Source organism: Capra hircus, chromosome 3 (genome assembly GCF_001704415.2).
Source record: "Capra hircus breed San Clemente chromosome 3, ASM170441v1, whole genome shotgun sequence".
Lineage (NCBI taxonomy): Eukaryota > Metazoa > Chordata > Mammalia > Artiodactyla > Bovidae > Capra > Capra hircus.
The window spans coordinates 66,308,355-66,330,253 of NC_030810.1; the positions used below are offsets into that span (position 1 = coordinate 66,308,355).

The following is a 21,899-nucleotide window of genomic DNA, read 5'->3' on the forward strand; positions in this document are numbered from 1 at the left end:
AACATATTTGTCACCCTGTCAGTTTCTTAGCTGTAGTCAAATAAGTATTGAACAAATATAATAAAGACATTGGTAATATAACTGTGCCCCAGTCAAGACAGACAACATCAGCAAAGAGAAGGGCAATACTCATTCATTTCAAGCTATCAGCTGCTACTGCTAAGTCGCTTCGGTCGTGTCCGACTCTGTGCAACCCCGTAGACTGCAGCCTACCAGGCTCCTCCGTCCATGGGATTTTCCAGGCAAGAGTACTGGACTGGGTTGCCACTGCCTTCTCCTGTAACTGCATAGTGATACACCAATTCAACTTACTGCTATGGGGGAAAAACACCATTTAATGAGACATGGAGACAAAGCACAAACCCGACTAAGGGGACACATGCTCTGGACCAAAGCACAGCTATGACCAGAGCAAGTGAGGGGACGGGGGAGGGGAGATGGATGGGTAAACTACAGCCTCGAGGATGGGGGTTGGCGGGGTGGGTCTGGATTGATGATGACTAAGCAGACAACAGGATGAGACAGGAAATCAAAACCAATGATTTTGCAGACCCACCGTCAGAGAACTCCAACAGCAAGGAAAACATACAGAACTGTTCTTTTACAAATATTCGGAAAGAAATCAAGGATGAAACCACAGAGAAATCGTCAAAGAATTTTGAATATCAACTAATTAGCCAATGATGCAAATTATAAAAACAGTGTGGCAAAAGACCACAAAATGGACTAGTTACCTCACAGGCAGCTTCACAGGCCGCTAAAGTGATTCACGGTTAATTTAATGATAAGCTGACTAACCATGCAGCTAACATGAAATGGGTGGTAACAGAAAAAAGAGATACTACAAGTCCAGTTACAAAGCAGAGTGTTGTACACGTGATTTCATGGGGTAAATAGCAATGTACTCACAAAACCTAAGCTAAGCACGCAAGAAAGCTGGAACATGCGCTTTAGAACTGCACACTCTCACCAAAAGTCCTAGGTCATCATCCCAGTTTTAGACTCAGAAAAGCGAGGCAGCCCACATCTTCTGTGGGGCCCTGGGGCACCGGGCTTTTAACCTGGTTTCACACACAGAGCTGGCCTGAGCACGTGGCCAGGTCCATCAGCAAGCAGACCAGTGTAGATTCTTGGTTTTGTTCCCACTGCATATTAGCCCAATAATTCCACACAAGCACAATCATGACCCAGGACATGCTGCCACTTGATAACACCAGGATGTCATCCAACATTGTGTCTCATGTCAGGATGAGCTGCAGCCTGTCTTGATGCTGGTCATTTAAAAATTTATTTTATTTTATTTTTAATTAGAGGAAAATTACTCTACAATATTGTGATGGTTTCTGCCATACATAAGCATGAATCAGCCATAAGTATACATATCCCCTGCTGCCAAGTTGTCGTCCCACCTATCTCTCCATCCAAACCCTCTAGGTCCTCATAGAGTACCAGTTTTGGGTTCCCTGCATCATACGATGCTGATCATTTTTTAGAAAACTAATGAACGCTTGCAGACCCCTTCCCACCCCTGCGCTAATCTTATCATGGTCTCCTTCTCCCAGAGCAGGGCTCCTTTAGCACTGGAGAGAAAAATGCTCTGAGGAAAAAATGGAGTTCTTACCTGTTTTCTTCCCAGCTTAGGTGGAGCGGTTCTGCAACTTCTCTGTCTCTCACTAGATGTTTAGACTTCTGTTTCACTCACTCGTATCCTAGGTCTTGCTTGCTTTCCTTCAGCAACCAGACAGAAGTAAAGCAACCTCTTTAACAGCTTTAGAGTAATGTGAAACTGAAAGCACTGAGAGCAAAGCAATGACTCAACAACCATAAAAGGAATTTTTGAAAGCTGTCCTAGTATGAGGGAAGATGGGTTTCACACAATTTCTCAACTAGAACCTTCACGTTAATTTTTTTGAAAGATATCTTAGAGATCATTTAATATTTTGAAAAGTGTCTACTAGATACTTAAGTATAATGGAATGTGTCTGAGAATTGGGGATCAGTTTAGGAAACCTAGAAGAGGAAGCATATTAATTTTTAAGTTTAATTTCCTTAAATAATGGACACACATGGGCCTGGCTCCTCATTTATGCATGCCATAAGTGAGGAAAGAGACACATCTTACACATTTTTGAACACACAGCCCTTGGAACTTAACACCAACTGCCCAGGCAGAAAGGAGTTCTGTGTGTTGCACACATGTTCCATGCACTGTGCTGACGGTTCTACATGGGTTAAATATTGATATCACACAACAGACATTTCCCCATCATTTTATAGAAACTGAAACACAGGAAGATTTAATATCTTGTCTCATATTACAGCACTGTAAATAATCTGAACCAACTCATTCCTGTTTCCAAACCCTCCTGTTTAACCTCTTCAATATACTGCCTTTCCTTGTCTGTTCAGGGAATAGCAGTAGAAGTAACAGCTTTATTTTTCTTGATTGTTCTAAGGAGCACACATTTTACAAGCCTAATTCCATCCTGAGTAAAATCATGCAAAATAAGTGGTCTTGTCGCCATCTTACAGTGAAAAAACAAGAAGCCTTGAGGGAGGGTAAATAACATGCCTGGTCAAATTCACTAAGCACGGCTTAGAGGTGGGATGTGAATTTGAAACTGTGTTTGCCCTTAAACTCTTCTGTTTCTCCTCCTCAGTAGGGCTTCTGAAGGAGGGAATAGGAAACTGAGGAGGAAGAGAGATATTCAAGGAGGAAGGGAAATATTTATAAGTTCTTCTGATCTCATGGTACATTGGTGTTTCTCCCCACATGGAAGCCAGTGTCTGAAGTTTAACAAATAGAATTATTTGTTTTAGTTATTTTATTTTGTTTTATTTGTTATTTGTTAAACCCTAACCCTAACAAATAATTCTATTTGTTAAATTATTTCCTTTTCTTCTTTGCTATTATCTTTTAAAGTGTCTCTGGGTAAGAAGTACTTCAAGTTGCTTTGAAAAATATGATTTTTCTGGGTCTTCCATTTGCTGCAAGGGTTTCTCTGGTGGCTCAGATGGTAAAGAAACTGCCTGCAGTGTGGGAGACCTTGGTTCGATCCCTGGGTCTGGAAGATCCCCTGGAGAAGTGAATGGCTACCCACTCCAGTATTCTTGCCTGGAGAATCCCATGGACAGAGGAGCCTGGTGGGCTACAGTTCATGGAGTCACAAAGAGTCAGACACAACTGAGAGACTAACACTTGCACTTTCACTTGTTGGAACACACTCAGGTTCCTCTTGTCTTAGCAATCTGTGTATAACAATTTGCTGCATGTGAACCTTTCTTATGACAGGTCTTGGCAAGACTGGTTCCTTCTTGTTCTGTTGGTCTCAGCTAAATAGTATCTTCTCATTGAGGTCTTCCATGGTTGCTAATCTCCACCCTATCATCATGTTTTTTGTTTTTTGTTTTTACTTTTCCCTATGACTACCTGAAATTCAAGTTCATAAAAGCATTGACTCCTTGTGTCAGCTGATATATCTCTAGCACTTGAAACACAGTTTGACTGAGAGTATAAGCACAATGGGTATTACATGTGACTAAATATAAAACAACTTCAAATATGAGAGTAACAACACCATTTGCTAACTTGAAGTGTAGAAGAAATATTAAAATGCTTTTGTAAAGCATTTAATTTATTTATTTACTTACATTTTAAAATTATACATTTTATATTTTATATATATGTAAATCTACTTCTGCTTCATTGACTATGCCAAAGCCTTTGTGTAGATCACAACAAACTATGGAAAATTCTTCAAGAGATGGGAATACCAGACCACCTGACCTGCCTCCTGAGAAGTCTGTATGCTAATCAGGAAGCAACAGTTAGAACTGGACATGGAACAACGGATTGGTTCCAAACAGAGAAAGGAGTACGTCAAGGCTATATATTGTCACCCTGTTTTTTTAACTTCTATGCACAGTACATCATGAGAAATACTGGGCTGGATGAAGCACGAGCTGGAATCAAGATTGCCGGGAGAAATATCAATAACCTCAGATATGCAGATAAGACCACCCTTATGGCAGAAGCAAAGAAGTAAAAAGCCTCTTGATGATAGTGAAAGAGGAGAGTGAAAAAGTTGGCTTAAAATTCAACATTCCAAAAACTAAGATCGTGGCATCTGGTCCCATCACTTCATGGTAAATAGATGGGGAAACAGTGGAAACAGTGACAGAGTTTACTTTTTTGGGTTCCAAACTCATTGCAGATGGTGACTGCAGCCATGAAAAATTAAAAGATGCTTGCTCCTTGGAAGGAAAGTTATGATTAACCTAGATAGCATATTAAAAAGCAGAGACATTACTTTGGTGACAAATGTCAGTCTAGCCAAGGGCATGGTTTTTCCAGTAGTCATGTATGGATGTGAGAGTTGGACTATAAAGAAAGCTGAGCACTGAAGAATTGATGCATTTGAACTGGGTTGTTAGAGAAGACTCCTGAGAGTCCCTTGGACTGCAAGGAGATCCAGCCAGTCCATCCTAAAGGAAATCAGTCCTGAATATTCATTGGAAGGACTGATTCTGAAGCTGAAACTCCAATACGTTAGCCACCTGATGCAAAGAACTGACTCACTGGAAAAGACCCTGACACTGGGAAAGATTGAAAGCGGGAGGAGAAGGGGACAAGAGAGGATGAGACGGTTGGATGGCATCACCAACTCAATGGACATGAGTTTGAGTAAACTCCGGGAGTTGGTGATGGACAGGGAGGCCAGGCAAGCTGTAGTCAATGGGGTCACAAAGAGTCGGACACAACTAAGCGACTCAACTGAACTGAATGCTGACATATTTTTCTTACATTTTATAAAATAACTTCTTTATTGAAATATAGTTGATTTACAATATTACATTAGTTTCAAGTGTATTACATAATGACTTATATGCTACATTATGGAATGATCATCACAATAAATCTGTAGCCATCAGTGCCCTTGCAAAGTTATTGAAGTATCATTGACCATACAGCTTATTCAGTATATTACATTACTGTGGTTTATGCATTATATAAACAGAGGTTTGTAACTCAATCCCCTTCACCCTTTTGCCTGCCATGGCTCTGTATTTGCAAAAGTGTACTGAAACACTGTGGTGCTGTGGCCTTACTCACTATACTAACTGTGACATTCCAATTAGTCATGTTGCAAAGTAAAAAGTCTCTGACTCTCCTCTACTTTCTCCTATGAGACAGCACTTTGTTCTGTCAATTAAGGACAGCTTGCAACTGTTCTATTGAACACATGCCAGTCAAAAGCGAAAGCAAGCTTAGTTTCTCAGAAATGGACTAGATGTTAGGAAACCAGCTCCTTCCTGATTAGTACAATGGCTTATGTGCAGTTTAGGAGGAAGCTGTAATTCCTCATTTTCCTGTATATGTGGAGTTGCAGTCTCTAGAACATTACATTATTCTAAAAATAGCCACAGATCAAGTTAGTTTGCAGGTTAGTATTATTGCATTAAATCTTTGTATGTGTATAAATGCTTAATGTTTTCAAATGCTGTCCAAATTTTAGTTTCCATAAAACAGACTCTGAATTTTAGGTTTGGAATGTTTTTATATTAAATGGCTTGACATGTGAAAAACTTCATGCAGCCTGTTCTAGTGTACTCAATACCAGGGACGTTATTCAGCTGGAGGCACTAAGTCTCATGTACACAGGAATCAAGACAGCACATGAGAAAATAATCTGCAATATATGTGTATGTATAGGAAACATATGTACTTGTGTGCACCTGTGCTAGGTGCAGAAGGGTGTGTAAAGATCAATTAGACATAGTCGTAGCCCTAAATACAGCTTAATCTAGGGGGTGAGATTGACTTGTACTCAAGTAATAAAAAGAAAGGAATGGAAAGGATAGGAGGGAGGAGCACTGTTATCCACATAGTAGTCTCAAGATCTCAGATTAGAACATTTAAAGCTTTACCCCATGAGGAATTTATGTTAGTTATAGGAAATAGATTGAATTTTAAGTATTTTTTAAAATAGCCTGACAGTTCTAATTAATATTTAACTTTATTTCTTGACCATCTATTCTGTCCTGTCTGTTCATCCTAGTAAACTCAGTAAAACACTTCAAATAACTATCATTTATATGCTGTTTCAATAATTTAGTGAATTCTTTGGAATATATGTTTTGGTTCTTCTTACCCACAAATTCTTAGTGAAAATTAGGATCATTTTGTGAAATTCCTCCATAATTGGGATTATGTCACATATAACGGGAAAATACAAATGACTTATAGATACTATTTTTAGTTAATTGTTTTTATATTTGAGTATGGATTGCTACTTTATTTAAAACCATTTTTTAGTCTTTCAGTATTGTGTAGTTTTCTATAATTCTTTTCAAAGTCATATTTGAATTTGCCTTATTATTTATCCTGTTTATTTGTAATTATAAAACAAACAACAAATTCTACACTATTTTAAGTGTACAAATTAAATATATTTAAGTGTTAATTATATTCACTTCATTGTGGAACAGATCTCCAGAGCTTATTTATCCTGCAAAACCAAAACTCTATACCTATTGAACAACTTCCCATTACTCTCTTACTCTAGCCCTTCACAACCACCATCCCACCTTCTGTTTATATGAGTTTGAACTACCTTACATATTTTATGTAAGTGGAATCAGACAGTATTGCTCACTTTTGTAGCTGGGCTATTTTAATTAAAATAATGGTTTCATGGTTAATCCATGTTATAGCATGTGGCAAGATTTTTCTTTTTTAAAGCTAATATTTTCCTTGTGTGTATCTACAGCATTTTTTAATACATTCATCTGTTGATACAGGCATATGGTTTATTTTCATCTCTTGACTATTGTGAAAAATGCTCAGTGTGAATACTTCTCTTTGAGATACTGCTTTTAATTCTTTTGGACATGTACCCAGTAGAGGAATTTCTGGCTCTTACGATAACTCTACTTTAATTGTTTGAGGACTCACTGTACAGTTTTCCATAGGAGCTGTATAATTTTTCATTTCCACTCACAATTCACAAGAGCTCCAATTTCTTCATATGATCATCAATATTTGTTATTTCCTATTTTTTAATAGTGGCCACGCTCATAAATGGGGCTTCCCAGGTGGTGCTAGTAGTAAGGAATCTGACTGCCAACAGAGGAGATGCAAGAGACGCAGGTTTGATCCCTGGGTTGAGAAGATCCCCTGGAGGAGGAAACAGCACCCTACTCCAGAATTCTTGCCTGGAAAATTCCAAGGATGGAGGAGCCTGGTGAGCTACAGTCCATGGGGTGGCCAAGAGCTGGACACAACTGAGCAACTGAGCACACACATGCATTGTTGTATACCTTTCAGCTCTAAATATTGTGTGATTCTGTTCTACAAGTGAGCTAATGGAAAAATGGCAGAGATTATATTTTTCCAGCACTTCACAGCTAAGTCTGGACACATGATTAAGTTTGAAAGTGGAATATGAGCAGAAGCACCTGTGTTTCTCTGTGGAATGGAGCTGTAGAATGCTGGGCCTATACTTGGCCAACCTGTGTTTCCCTTTTTATTGTCTGAATTACAGATTTCACAGTAGTCAAGTTCTGACCTTGTAGGTAAGCAAAATATCTTAGTGGGTACAGAACATCAAACTGAAAGAAAATTGAATTCCTGAATGACCCTTTCACATAAGCCTTCAGTGTTAGAACTGTATCAATCATGCCTGCTAACCCATAGCAACAGCCTTTTGATCTCTATCTCCAATATCCACTTTATTCTCTCCTCCTGCCATCAGAGAGATGGTCCTCTAGCACAGCTCTGGGCAAGCCTAATAATAACCTTCAAGACTCTACCTGTCTTGAAGTCCATGACTCATGTCCCAACACATCTTTCAAACTCTTTCTCCACAAGCTGCTACATGACTACAGCGGATTAAGGCTGACCCCTAGAATCCCACCTCTGTCTATTTGCTTATTCCCCTCCTACTCCCTTGGTTTACAGATCCCAGTAAAATATACCCCAGTGTTTCAGGAAAGCCATGGCATGTGTCACCTTGAATGCCCCCAAATATGGACTGTTTGAAAAACGGATCCTCTAATTTCACCATGATATCTTAAAAGAAGAATATTTTTTAATACTTCAAATTAGGAAGGAGAAGATATGAACTCATATTAAGACACAGATTTTCCATAAAAAATGTAGTTGGTTGCATGTCATCACATGCCAAAGGAAATGGGTATATTTAATTTTTCAAATGAGAAATTTATTTCCGGAATTTTCTCCATGTCAAGATTTTTTTTATTCCTTTAATTATTTTTTAATTGAAGGATAATTGCTTTACAGAAATTTTGTAGGTTTCCGCCAAACATCAATATGAATTGGCTATAGGTCAAAATCATTCTTGATTCATCTGTCATTTTAAGACTATTTTTGACAGTTTTATAAAAAATGAATCTCTAATATTTAAGTGTTAGTTCATATTATGGCATTGTCAAAGAGTCAACTTTATACCAAGATACTGCTGAGTCAGTTCTTCACATCAGGTGACCAAAGTATTGGAGTTTCAGCTTCAGGATCAGTCCTTTCAATGAACACTCAGGACTGATTTTGTTTAGGATGGACTGTTTGGATCTCCTTGCAGTCCAAAGGACTCTCAAGAGTCTTCTCCAACACAGAGTGCAAAGGCATCAATTCTTCAGTGCTCAGCTTTCTTTATAGACCAACTCTCACATCCGTACATGACTACTGGAAAAACCATAGCTTTGACTCGATAGATTTTGTTGGCAAAGTAATGTCTCTGCTTTTTAATATGCTGTCTATGTTGGTCATAGCTTTTCTTGCAAGGAGTAAGCGTCTTTTAATCTCATGGCTGCAGTCACCATCTGCAGTGATTTTGGAGCCCCCCAAAATAAAGTCTCTTACTGTTTCCATTGTTTCCCCATCTATTTGTCATGAAGTGATGGGACTAGATGCCATGATCTTAGTTTTCTGAATGTTGAACTTTAAGCCAACTTTTTCACTCTCCTCTTTCACTTTCATCAAGAGGCTTTTTAGTTCCTCTTCACTTTCTGCCATGAGGGTGGTGTCATCCTCATATCTGAGGTTATTGATATTTCTACTGGCAATCTTGATTCCAGCTTGCGCTTCTTTCAGCTCAGCATTTCTCATGATGTACTCTGCATAGAAGTTAAATAAGCAGGGTGGCAATATACAGCCTTGACACACTCCTTTTCCTATTTGGAACCAGTCTGTTGTTCCATGTCCAGTTCTAACTGTTGCTTTCTGACCTGCATACAGATTTCTCAGGAAGCAGGTCAGATGGTCTGGTATTCCCATCTCTTTCAGAATTTTCCACAGTTTATTGTGATCCACAAAATCAAAGGCTTTTGCATAGTCCATTAAGCAGAAATAGATGTTTTTCTGGAACTCTCTTGCTTTTTCTCGATGATCCAGTGGATGTTGGCAATTTCATCTCTGGTTCCTCTGCCTTTTCTAAAACCGGCTTGGACATCTAGAAGTTCACAGTTCATGTACTGCTGAAGCCTGGTTGGAGAATTTTGAGTATTACTTTACTAGCATGTGAGATGAGTGTAATTGTGCGGTAGTTTGAGCATTCTTTGGCCTTGTCTTTCTTTGGGATTGGAATGAAAACTGACTGACCTTTTCCAGTCCTGTGGCCACTGCTAAGTTTTCCAAATTTGCTGGCATATTGAGTGCTGCACTTTCACAGCATCATCTTTCAGGATTTGAAATAGCTCAACTGGAATTCCATCACCTCCACTAGCTTTGTTCGTAGTGATGCTTTCTAAGGCCCACTTGACTTCACATTCCAGGATTCTGGCTCTAGGCGAGTGATCACACCATCATGATTATCTGGGTCATGAAGATCTTTTTTGTACAGTTCTTCTGTGTATTCTTGCCACCTCTTCTTAATATCTTCTGCTTCTGTTAGGTCCATACCATTTCTGTCCTTTATTGAGCCCATCTTTGCATCAAATGTTCCCTTGGTATCTCCAATTTTCTTGAAGAGATCTCTAGTCTTTCCCATTCTATTGTTTTCCTCTATTTCTTTGCATTGATCACTGAAGAAGGTTTTCTTATGTCTCCTTGCTATTCTTTGGAACTCTGCATTCAAATGGGAATATCTTTCCTTTTCTTCTTTGCTTTTCGCTTCTCTTCTTTTCACAGGGATTTTATTTTGGTCATACCTGAATGGTGTAGTGGTTTTTCCTACTTTCTTCAATTTAAGTCTGTATTTGGCAATAAAGAGTTCATGATCTGAGCCACAGTCACCTCCCAGTCTTGTTTTTCCTGACTGTATAGAACTTCTCCATCTTTGGCTGCAAAGAATATAATCAGTCTGATTTAGGTGTTGACTATCTGGTGATGTTCATGTGTAGAGTCTTCTCTTGTGTTGTTGGAAGAGGGTGTTGCTATGACCAGTGTGTTCTCTTGGCAAAACTCTATTAGACTTTGCCCTGCTTCATTCTGTACTCCAAGGCCAAATTTGCCTGTTGCCCCAGGCGTTTCTTGACTTCCTACTTTTGCATTCCAGTCCCCTATAATGGAAAGGACATCTTTTTTTGGGTGTTTGTTAGTTCTAAAAGGTCTTGTAGGTCTTCATAGAACATGGGGGAGCTCCTCTCATGCCTCAGATGGGCATCATTAAAACACAAATAACTTTCTTGTCTAACAAATCCTGCCTACTTCTTTTGGCATTCAAGGTCTCATTATGGATTCAGAAACTATGTTTCAAGATTCAGTCCTCTCTACTCTGGTAGTGGGAATCTTTTTTAGAACTTAACTCAGGTGGCAGCTCAATGATGGCATGATACCTATGGTGATATCTTCTCCATTTCATTTTCCTCCTCTTCACATGGACAGAAGTAAGAAAAGGAAGTGCTACATGTTCATGAATAGGAATGTAGAGTTCTCATCTCAGCCTTCTCACAAATTCTGCTTATGAATGCATACTTTTCCTCTTGGGAGTCTGATAAAAATATATAGGTTAATAGAAGTTGCATCAATTCTATAACATATGGAATTTAGCTTATAAAGATATGCGGTAAATAACGGACAGAGAATGTTTCTTGAGACAGCATTTTATATGTATAAAGTTTGGATTGTCTGTTGAAATGAAAGTAATATCTCTTCCTGTTGGGCCCTTAATTTCTTGCAGGTTTAACCCTTTAGGTTCTGGGCAACCTGGACTATCTGCTGTCACTCACTGTATTTTGTGAACTTCTCTTCCCTTGCTGGTTTCCATCTGAGATCCACAGTGTGATCTGAATCCAAGGTCATCTAAATGTGTTATGTACTGTCTTCCTACAAACAGTGGTTCTTCTGTGCACAGAGCTTGGACAATAAGGATCATAGGAAAAATCTTTCCCTGGTCTTTTAATTTGTTGTCTTAATTCAACTTTTGTGACATACTCTTGTGAATTGTAAACTCATATGTTGGATAATGCCATTAAATTCTCTTGTTCAGTGGCTAAATTGTGTCCTATTCTTTGTGACCTTGTGGACTGCAACACTTCACCATGCTTCCTGCTTCCTGTTCTTCACCATCTCCTGGAGTTTTTCTCAAACTCATGTCCTTTGAGTTGGTGATGCCATATTATCACTATTTTTTTTTTTTTTTTTTTGCTGAATATGTACTATATTTGCTCATTAAGAGCTTCTTCAAACTGGTTCTTGTGTAATGCTGCAATATGCCAGAGTTTAACCACTTTTCTATGTATGGCCATTTAGATTGCTTTCAGTATTTTGCAATTACAAACAATGCTGAAATGAACAGACCTACAAACCTTCTCATATTTTTCTTTTTTTAATATAAATTTATTTATTTTAATTGGAGGCTAATTACTTTAAAATATTGTATTGGTTTTCCAAACATCAACATGAATCCACCACAGGTATACACCTGTTCCCCATCCTGAACCCCCCTCCCTCCTCTCTCCCTGTACCATCCCTCTGGGTCATCCCAGTGCACCAGCCCCAAGCACCTGTATCATGCATTGAACCTGGACTGGCAATTCATTTCATATATGATATTATACATGTTTCAATGCCATTCTCCCAAATCATCCCACCCTCTCCCTCTCCCACAGAGTCCAAAAGACTGTTCACTACATCAGTATCTCTTTTGCTGTCTTGCATACAGGGTTATCGTTGCCTTCTTTCTAAATTCCATATATATGCATTAGTATACTGTATTGGTGTTTTTCTTTCTGGCTTACTTCACTCTGTATAATCGGCTCCAGTTTCATTCACCTCATTAGAACTGATTCAAATGTATTCTTTTTAATGGCTGAGTAATACTCCATTGTGTATATGTACCACAGCTTTCTTATCCATTCATCTGCTGATGGACATCTAGGTTGCTTCCATGTCCTGGCTATTATAAACAGTGCTGCGATGAATACTGGGGTACACATGTCTCTTTCAATTCTGGTTTCCTTGGTGTGTATGCCCAGCAGTGGGATTGCTGGGTCGTATTGCAGCTCTATTTCTAGTTTTTTAAGGAATCTCCACACTGTTCTCCACAGTGGCAGTACTAGTTTGCATACCCACCAATAGTGTAAGAGGGTTCCCTTTTCTTCACACCCTCTCCAGCATTTATTGCTTGTAGACTTTTGGATCGCAGCCATTCTGACTGGCATGAAATGGTACCTCATTGTGGTTTTCATTTGCATTTCTCTGATAATGAGTGATGTTGAGCATCTTTTCATGTGTTTGTTATCCATCTGTGTGTCTTCTTTGGAGAAATGTCTGTTTAGTTCTTTGGCCCATTCTTGGGCCATTTATTTTTGGGCCATCATTGGGTCATTTATTTTTCTGGAATTGAGCTGCATAAGTTGCTTGTATATTTTTGAGATTAGTTGTTTGTCAGTTGCTTCATTTGCTATTATTTTCTCCCATTCTGAAGACTGTCTTTTCACCTTGCTTATAGTTTCCTTTTTTGTGCAGAAGCTTTTAAGTTTAATTAGGTCTCATTTGTTTATTTTTGCTTTTATTTCCAATATTGTGGGAGGTGGGTCATAGAGAATCCTGCTGTGGTTTATGTCTGAGAGTGTTTTCCCTATGTTCTCCTCTAAAAGTTTTATAATTTCTAGTCTTACATTTAGATCTTTAATCTATTTTGAGTTTATTTTTGTGTAGGGTGTTAGAAAGAGTTCTAGTTTCATTGTTTTACAAGTAGCTGAGCCGTTTTCCCTGCACCACTTGTTAATATTTTTTCTTTTCATATATATATGTGTATATATATATATATTTTTTGCTATTTCTTCAGGATAGATTATTAGACGTGAGCTTGTGGAGTCAAAGGTAAGAGCAGATGGTTTTGTTAAATGTGGACAAAGTCCTCTCCAGAAGGGTATGCTACATTCTATTTCACCCCCTCCTTTTCTTCTTCTTTTTTTTTTCATTTTATTCTCCAAGAGATGAACTTTTCCCTTGGTACCTCATCTTTTGACTTCATCACAAAATTTGCTTTGCAAGTTCCGCTTCTTCATATTTAGGTCACTGGGTTGAAGAAAGCTGAGCTTTCTCGGGTCAGGTGTATAATATCAATAGTAGGTAGCTTACATCTAGAGAAATGTGTCAAATATACCTCTGTACTTTGAACACAGACACTGTCCTCATCTAGCCTTGGTCCTGATTTCTCTTAAGTCTGTCTCTGAGCAGAGTCTGGGTCAGACGGAGTGATTCAGACTCCCCAGTGGCTTCCTCCTCTTACTGTTTAGCATGGCCCCTGGAGCTGCCAGGGCCCATCTTGTCTTCCATTCACTGGTTCTTAATCTTCGTGTCTGCATTCACATGTTTTTCACCAGGCCTGATACCTCAATGTGACTCTTACTCTGTTGGTTGTTTACTCAACTGAGTTTTCAGATTTTGAACTTTGTTTTTTTTAATTTTATTTTTAATTTATTCTTTATCACTTCCATAGGTATTAGCTTGCATATTGCTTAAAATTCATTCAGGTAATGAAGCAGTCTTTTGTAGGCATGGCCTCTTTAACTAGGCCTGGATGATTTGATAATTTTGTTGAGTTAAAAGCAGCGAAAGCCTTCTGTTAGTAGTCTTTTCTGTGTCTTTTTAATTTCAATGTCTCAATCTTGACAACTTGAGGTGATCTTGACCTAACATTTGTTAGCTCTTTGAGATACAAATAAATATAGAGTATAACCCCCTCGTGTTCAGTCTTATCCTACAATGAAGACTGATTTGCTTCCACTGTAGAGTTGATTGTTTCTGACCTGCTCACACTGAGGGCTTATTTCTAATAGGAGGTGAATCCTGTCCCCTATTTAGTTTACCACCTGTGCAGAGGAAAATAGTTTAAAAAAAAAAGAAACCCAAAAAAACACACATTTTTTTCTATGATCAGGACCCATTTCCTCTTACAACAGGCCTACAAGATTTGTTGGATAGGGTGATAGTCTGTTCAACTTTATAGCATAAGCATAACATAACATGATAAAATGGAAATCAATCAGTGGCTGACTCAGTGAAGGGTAGACAACTTGATGATGAAAGTCCACGTGAAGAGAGAGGTCCCAGTCTTCTGGCCATCCTACTCAGGCCAGACTTGTGGACGAGGCAGTGCAAGGTCCTCCACCTCCTAAAGTTTCACACATAGAATACAGCCATGTGACTGAGACCAGGTGAGTCCAGGAAAAGAACTACCCACTCAACTCTCATAATATTTCTCATACTGTGAGAGATAAAATAATTTTTGCTTTTATTCAATAGGTTTGTGGTGTTTCTTATGTAGCAACAGACAATAGAGTTCACCAGTTGGTAAAGCTCTTTGGCATTATATACTAAAGTTTAACATAAACACCCAAGGACTTGGGCATTTCACTCTTAAATATATTGCTATCAGAAATGTATGCACATGCACACCAAGGAAATACATATAACGATCATATCAGCAATATCTGTAATACTTCAGCAGTGAAAATAGCCAAATTGTTCACAAACAGTAAATGGATAAGTACCTTGTAGTATATTTGCACTGTATAACATAACTTCTAATAATTACTATGCAAAGACTTAAAGCTTGAGAATGACAAAATTACAGTTGAATCTAACAACATGGATGAATCTCTTAGTGGTAATGTTGAATGAAAGGAGCCAGACACAGTAGAATCCATATTGTTTGATTCCATCTATGTAAAGTTGACATGCAAGCAGATCTAATCTCGGTGTTAAAAGTCAGGTAGTAGCTATTCAGTTCAGTTCAGTTCAGTTGCTCAGTTGTGTCCGACTCTTTGCAACCCCACAAATTGCAGCACGCCAGGCCTCCCTGTCCATCACCAGCTCCTGGAGTTCACTCAAACTCACGTCCATTGAGTCGGTGATGCCATCCTGCCATCTCATCCTCTGTCGTCCCCTTCTTCTCCTGCCCCCAATCCCTCCCAGCATCAGAGTCTTTTCCAATGAGTCAACTCTTCACATGAGGTGCCCAAAGTACTGGAGTTTCAGCTTTAGCATCATTCCTTCCAAAGAACACCCAGGACTGATCTCCTTTAGAATGGACTGGGTGGATCTCCCTGCAGTCCAAGGGACTCTCAAGAGTCTTCTCCAACACCACAGTTCAAAAGCATCAGTTCTTCAGTGCTTAGCTTTCTTCACAGTCCAACTCTCACATCCATACATGACTGCTGGAAAAACAATAGCCTTGACTAGAGGGACCTTTGTTGGCACAGTAATGTCTGCTTTTGAATATGCTATCTAGGTTGGTCATAACTTTCCTTCCAAGGAGTAAGTGTCTTTTAATTTCATGGCTGCAATCACCATCTGCAGTGATTTGGGAGCCCCCCCAAATAAAGTCTGACACTGTTTCCCCTGTTTCCCCATCTATTTCCCATGAAGAGAAGGGACCTGATGCCATGATCTTAGTTTTAGATTGGTACAAATGTAATTGTGGTTTTGGACTGTGAATTTTAAATCATTATAACTAGGCTCAAACACATCTTTATTAATCAATATAGGAACCATAACAATCAACACATTTTTACCAACAAGAAATAAGTTTGCTTATTCCTGTAGCATAAAAATCTGTGCTTTAGGATTCAATGAACTGTTGGAAAGCATTTTCTGCCTCCTGCTGGTTGTGGAAGCATTTTCACTGCAAAAAGTTGTCAAGATACTTGAAGAAGTGGTCAGTTGGCAATATGGCAGATGAGGCAAAAGTTCATAGCCCAATTTGCTCAATTTTCAAAGCACTGGTTATGCAACCTTGTGTGGTCAGGCAGGTCAGGCACTGTCATGGAGCAGAACTGGACCTTTCCTACTGACCAATGCTGACTGCAGGCACTGTAGTTTTCAGCGCACCTCATCAATTTGCTGAGCATACTTCTCAGATGTAATGGTTTTGCCAGGATTCAGAAAGCTGTAGTGGATCAGACCAGCAGCAGACCACCAAAAGGTCATGACCTTTTTTGATGCAAGTTTTGCTTTGGAAAGTGCTCTGGAGCTTCTTCTCGGTCCAACCGCTGAGCTTGTCATTGCTGGCTGTTGTATAAAAGCCACTTTTCATCACATGTCACAATCCAATTGAGAACTGGTTGGTTGTTGTTGCATGCAGTAAGATAAGACATTTCAAGATGATGACTTTTTTTGATTTGTGATCAGCTTGCCAGGCACCCACTTATCAAGCTTTTTCACCTTTCCAATTTGCTTCAAAGGCTGAACAACCATTGAATGGTCAACATTGAGTTCAACAACTTCTCATGTAGTTGTAAGAGGATCGACTTCAATGATTGCTCTCAGTTGGTCATTGTCAACTTTCAATGACCAGCTGAAACACTCCTCATCTTCAGGCTCTAGTCTCCTTTGCAAAACTTCTTGAACCACCACTGTACTGTACTTTCACTAGCAGTTCCTCAGCCAAATGTGTTGTTGATATTGCAAGTTATCTCTGCTGATTTACAACCCATTTTGAACTCAAATAAGAAAATTGCTTAAATTTGCTTTTCATCTAACAATATGTCATAGTCTAAAATAAATATAAAATAAGCAGCAAGTAATAAGTCATTAGCAAAAACACATAAAGCAAGAAATGCACATTAAAATTATGTATAACATAACTACATTTATTTGAGGATGTATTCCAATATTAAATGGCAAATTTCTACAATGCCAAACCACCATTACTTTTGCACCAACCTAGTAGCTATGCATTGGGGTGGTGGGGGTCAGGTTAATGTTTAAAAGAGGTACAAGAAAACATCTGGGTTTGGGAGTGTTCTTATTTTTGACCTCAGAAATAATTCCTGGCATGTGTTCATTTTGTAATATTTCACCTATACACTTCTGAACTGAGCATTTTTGTGTTCTTTTGTCACATGTTAATTTACAATGTTTAATCTTTTGAAAGAAGTTTTTAACACTAAGAAAAAGGTCAGTTGAGGCCTCCAATTATCAGTGTTTTTTATCAAAAACAGAGGACAATTAAAACATCCCTGAACTGCTTGTTTTTCTATGTCACAGTCAGGTCAAGAATTTAGACTCTTTTGCAGAATCACTAGACAGTATCACCTTGACCTAAAGTTAATTTCTTACCAAAGCTGTCAAGAAAATAGTGTCAGATCCCCCTTCCTCTTTGGTAATCGCCAATTGTTTGCTGTATCTATGAGTGTCTTTTGTTTATTTTGTTTGCTCATCTGCTTTTATTAAGATTCCACATACGAGTGATATAGTATGGTATTTGCTTTTTTCCGCTTGAGATGGACCTCCGCAGAAGGTCCATCTATGTTGTTGCAAATGGCAGAATTTCATTCTGTTTAATGGCCGAGTAGTATTTATTTTATGTGTAAACCATTCATCTTCTTTATCCATTCATCTGTTGACAGGCACTTGTGTTGTTTCCATATCTTAGCTATTGCACATAATGCTATAAACATAGGTGTCATGTGTGTGTGTATGCTTAGTTGCTTAGTTGTGCCTGACTCTTCTCTACCTCATGGACTATATCCCACCAGGCTGTGATATCCATGGATTTCCCAGGCAAGAATACTGGAGTGGGTTGCCATTTCCTCCTCCAGGGAATCTTCTTGACCCAGGGATCAAACCCTGGTCTCCTGCACTGCAGGCAAATTCATTGCCTGCAGCTACTACGGAAGCCCATGGCTACGCATATATCCTTTCAAATTAGTTTTTGTGTTCTTTGGGTAAATACTCAGAATTGGAACAGCTGGGTCATATTGTAGTTCCAGTTTTTTTTTTGGAGGAAACGTTATACTATTTTCCATAGTTGCTGGACCAATCTCTATATTTTCTCTGAAATTTTGAATGCTGATAAAACTTCCCAGGGACTGGCTGCTTTATAACCTTGAGAGGTCTCCAAGTGCTTCAGCTCTGTTCCTTCTGAAATGTGAATAGCTAGAAAGTTAGAGCCCCAGGCTCCCTGACACCTTGAGAGTTTAAACTAGGTTCAATCCTGGCTGTAAACATTTCTCTTCAGGGAGATGAGAGAAGTTAGAATATTCTTTTAGATGAGGGCAATTAACCAAACAATGAATACCTCAGTTCCCACGTCAGCATAGGTTGAACTCTAAAAGGAAGGTACAGAAGGTTCAGCACAGGACAGCAAAGTGTGCTGTGCAGCCTACTAATGGGAAAACGCGCTACAGTTGACTCTGAGAAAATATGTTATATACTAAAAACTGTGCGATGCAAAAAGGTTCAACTGCTTGCATATATAAGGAACATGGTTTTATTCTTTCTAGTCATTTCAGTCTATCTATATGCATGTAGTATATGCATGTGCATGCGTGCATGCTAAGTTGCTTCAGTCAGGTACGACTCTTTGTGACCCTATGGACTGTAGCCTGCTAGGCTCCTCTGTTCATGGGATTCTCCAGGTGAGAATCCTGAGGTGGGTTGCCATGCCCTTCTCCAGGGGATCTTCCCAGTCCAGGGATCGAAACTGAGTCTTCTATATCTCTTGCATTGGCAGGCAGGTTCTTTACCACTAGTGTGACCCGGGACACCTGTGCATGTACTACGTACTGCTTATTCAGTAAAGTAACAGATTTCCTTCTGTTTTATTGGTTATGGAGAGAATTTTATTTGTTAAGACTTTTAATTCACCAATAATATGAAAGAATGAATTTCCTGCCTACACTACATATCCCTTTCCAGATGACCAAAGTTATTGTCTATAGATAAATTTGGGCATGTTGGTTGTTGTCAATTCAAAATAGGTACAAAATTATTCTATTTATGGAAACATTTATAAACTAATAATAAAAACCTTGATTACTATATGTGTCATTCTTAGAATTTCTAGTTCATGGTTGGGATTTTAGTTTATTATTTTTATTCTTTCTGTGACTAATGAATTTTTTAAATGACTGAATTATTTTACAGTCACGGAAGAACATATACATAATAGTAAAGTAATCATCTTTTGAAAAAATCTTTTATTTTAAGAAGAAAATTTCTGCTAAGTGTTAGGTATTGAAATTCATCTGTCATTTTTTATATACAAGTATTTAATAAATAATCAGTGACATTGTGCAAAGTCAGTCTTATATAGTATTCAGTGTAAACAGATGAGTTATCTTAGGTAGGTTACATAGGAAATGTGGTCACCATGAGGGATTTACTCCTCTTGGTTTGGCTTGAAAGCAGAAGCAACTGATGAAGTTGCAGGGCACAGTGAAGGTGTTTATCCTAGTAAGTTCACGTGTGCATGCTTAGTCACTAAGTTGTTTCTGACTCTCTGTGACCCCATGGACTATATGCCACCAGGCTCCTCTGTCCATGTGTAAGTAGCAGACAAAGATTTAGAACAATAGTAGGTTGGGCTGTAAAAAATTATTTTTTCATGTGGCAATTAACATAAAAATATTTCAGAATAATAGTGTGATGTGTATGTTTAAATGTAGACTCCAATTTATTCTCATAGGGTGGTTAATAGAACGTGACTTAACAAATCTACAGTAAAACATTTTAAGATAAGTTGGTTTTGTACAGGAAGTCCTCTGAATTAACAACATGGAATTTGCTTAGTGGCATCAGTTCAGTCAGTTCAGTTCCGTGGTCAGTCATATCTGACTCTTTGCGACCCCATGAACTGAAGCAGGCCAGGCTTCCTTGTTCGTCACTAACTCCTGGAGCTTGCTCAAACTCATGTCCATCAAGTCGGTGATGCCATCAAACTGATGTCCATCGAGTTGGTGATGGGCTTTCCTGATAGCTCAGTTGGTAAAGAATAGGCCTACATTGCAGGAGGCCCTGCTTCTATTCCTGGGTGGGGAAGATCCCCTGGAGATGCGATAGGCTACCTACTCCAGTGTTCTTGGGCTTCCCTTGTGGCTCAGCTGGTAAAGAATCCACCTGCAATGCAGGAGACCTGGGTTCACTTCCTGGGTGGGGGAGATCCCCTGGAGATGTGCAATGGTATAAGAGTCAACAATAATAACGACAATGACATCCGTGTGGCTTAAAACATGTGATAGGTTAGGAGAACTGAGCGAGTCCCAGCCCCCTTTTCTGAATAGGAAGTAAGGTAGGAAACTGTGGCTTCTGCCAGCTTTGTGTGTTCCAAGGTTCGCCCCTGTTGCCCTGCCTCTCCCCACCCCAGGGAGGACCAGGCCCTGAGAGAACTTCAAGTCCAGAGGACCTGCCACATTTGCTCATAGCTGCTCACCATGGACCAGGCCTTTGCTTCATGGAGCAGGACTTTCCCAGGCTGCAGACTGATTGCTTAAATGTTCTTGCCTGTGTTATACTCAATGTTCACATAACTAGCAGAATTGAACATGAGCCCAAGGAGACCAAAGGAGACCCCTTGACACTGTCTTTTCAGTTCTGCTTCTGTAAAAAGTCATATCTTGTATTCTTGACGAGAAATCTCTTGTGTTGTTTGCAATTCTAATGAGCTCCTGCAACCCATCTGTAGCACTGAAGAATTGCCTTAATAAATACATCCTGTGAGGACTATGTAATACCCAGTCAACAGATGAGAGAGCTTTGTGAGGCAGGCCATATGCAAGTCTGAGGAGAAGGGGTAAGGAATGTAGAAATGTCCAGAGTAGCCCACTTCTTCCCAATGTTGGTAGAACATTGGGAAGCTCACTTCTACCAAATGTTGTGTTGAAAGAATGATTATGATGTTGCCTTCCTACAGAATTGCTCAACAAGTACTTGTATAGAACTTTGATTCCATCAGTAATTTAACATATGTTTATTAACTATGAAGTACGGAAGAGGCCTTTCACCTGGAGCTTTGTCTTGAGATATGTATAACTTTACTACAACAGACAACCACTTAGGACTGAACATCAGAGTTGGGCAGATTCCTTTCACTCTGCTGTAACTGTCCAGTCCCTCACTCTTAACCACTTCATTTCTCTAAACCATGATCACTTCCTGGCACAAATGGGTGTGCCCGTTTCTTGTTTGCATTACTTGCTATGTGTGTCGGAGAGACTTGATGGGGAAGCAGAGCTCCTCACTGCCCCCCCGCCCATACAGACTTCCGGTATTCAGGGCATTCCTCTAGTGACACCAGAGGGTCTTTGGGGAGTGGACCAGCTGACTTTGGTCAGAGAAGTGGCAACTGAACCTTAACTCACAACCCTTAAGAAAGCAGAGTCATGCTGTAGATGCCACAGTCTGTTAGCCTGTGACTGTCATGTTCAGTGAGAAATGGATCTCCATATCAAAAGCACAGCTTTATTTCAACAGAAGCTCCTTAGGCAACTGACAATTATGGTGACAACCAAAGTATTGCCAATCACAGGCTGTTTCTTCACTATTTTAAACAGTATCATTGTTCTGTGGGCCAAAGGTGGTTACTTCATTGCTGTATAGTTTTCTGACATAGAAACTCAAGGAACCCAGAGCACGTGGGGGTATCCAGTCCCTTCCAGAGAAAAACAGCAGGCTCAGATGGGTGTGCATGTGCTTTCCACCCAAGTCC

The 21,899-nt window shown here is 39.3% G+C and overlaps 1 protein-coding gene across 2 annotated transcripts in view; it reads right to left on the minus strand.

The window, feature by feature from the left end:
- LOC102170144 (guanylate-binding protein 1) overlaps positions 1-21,899 on the minus strand; it is a 104,086-nt gene that overhangs the window by 13,211 nt on the left and 68,976 nt on the right. The window contains exon 1 of one of the 2 annotated variants that reach the window (XM_018045708.1): positions 1,622-1,779. The exons of the other annotated variant lie outside the window; for it this stretch is intronic. The gene's annotated coding sequence lies outside the window, so the exon portion shown is untranslated. Of the gene's footprint in view, positions 1-1,621; positions 1,780-21,899 lie in introns of those variants that run through there. 2 annotated transcript variants of the gene reach the window in all.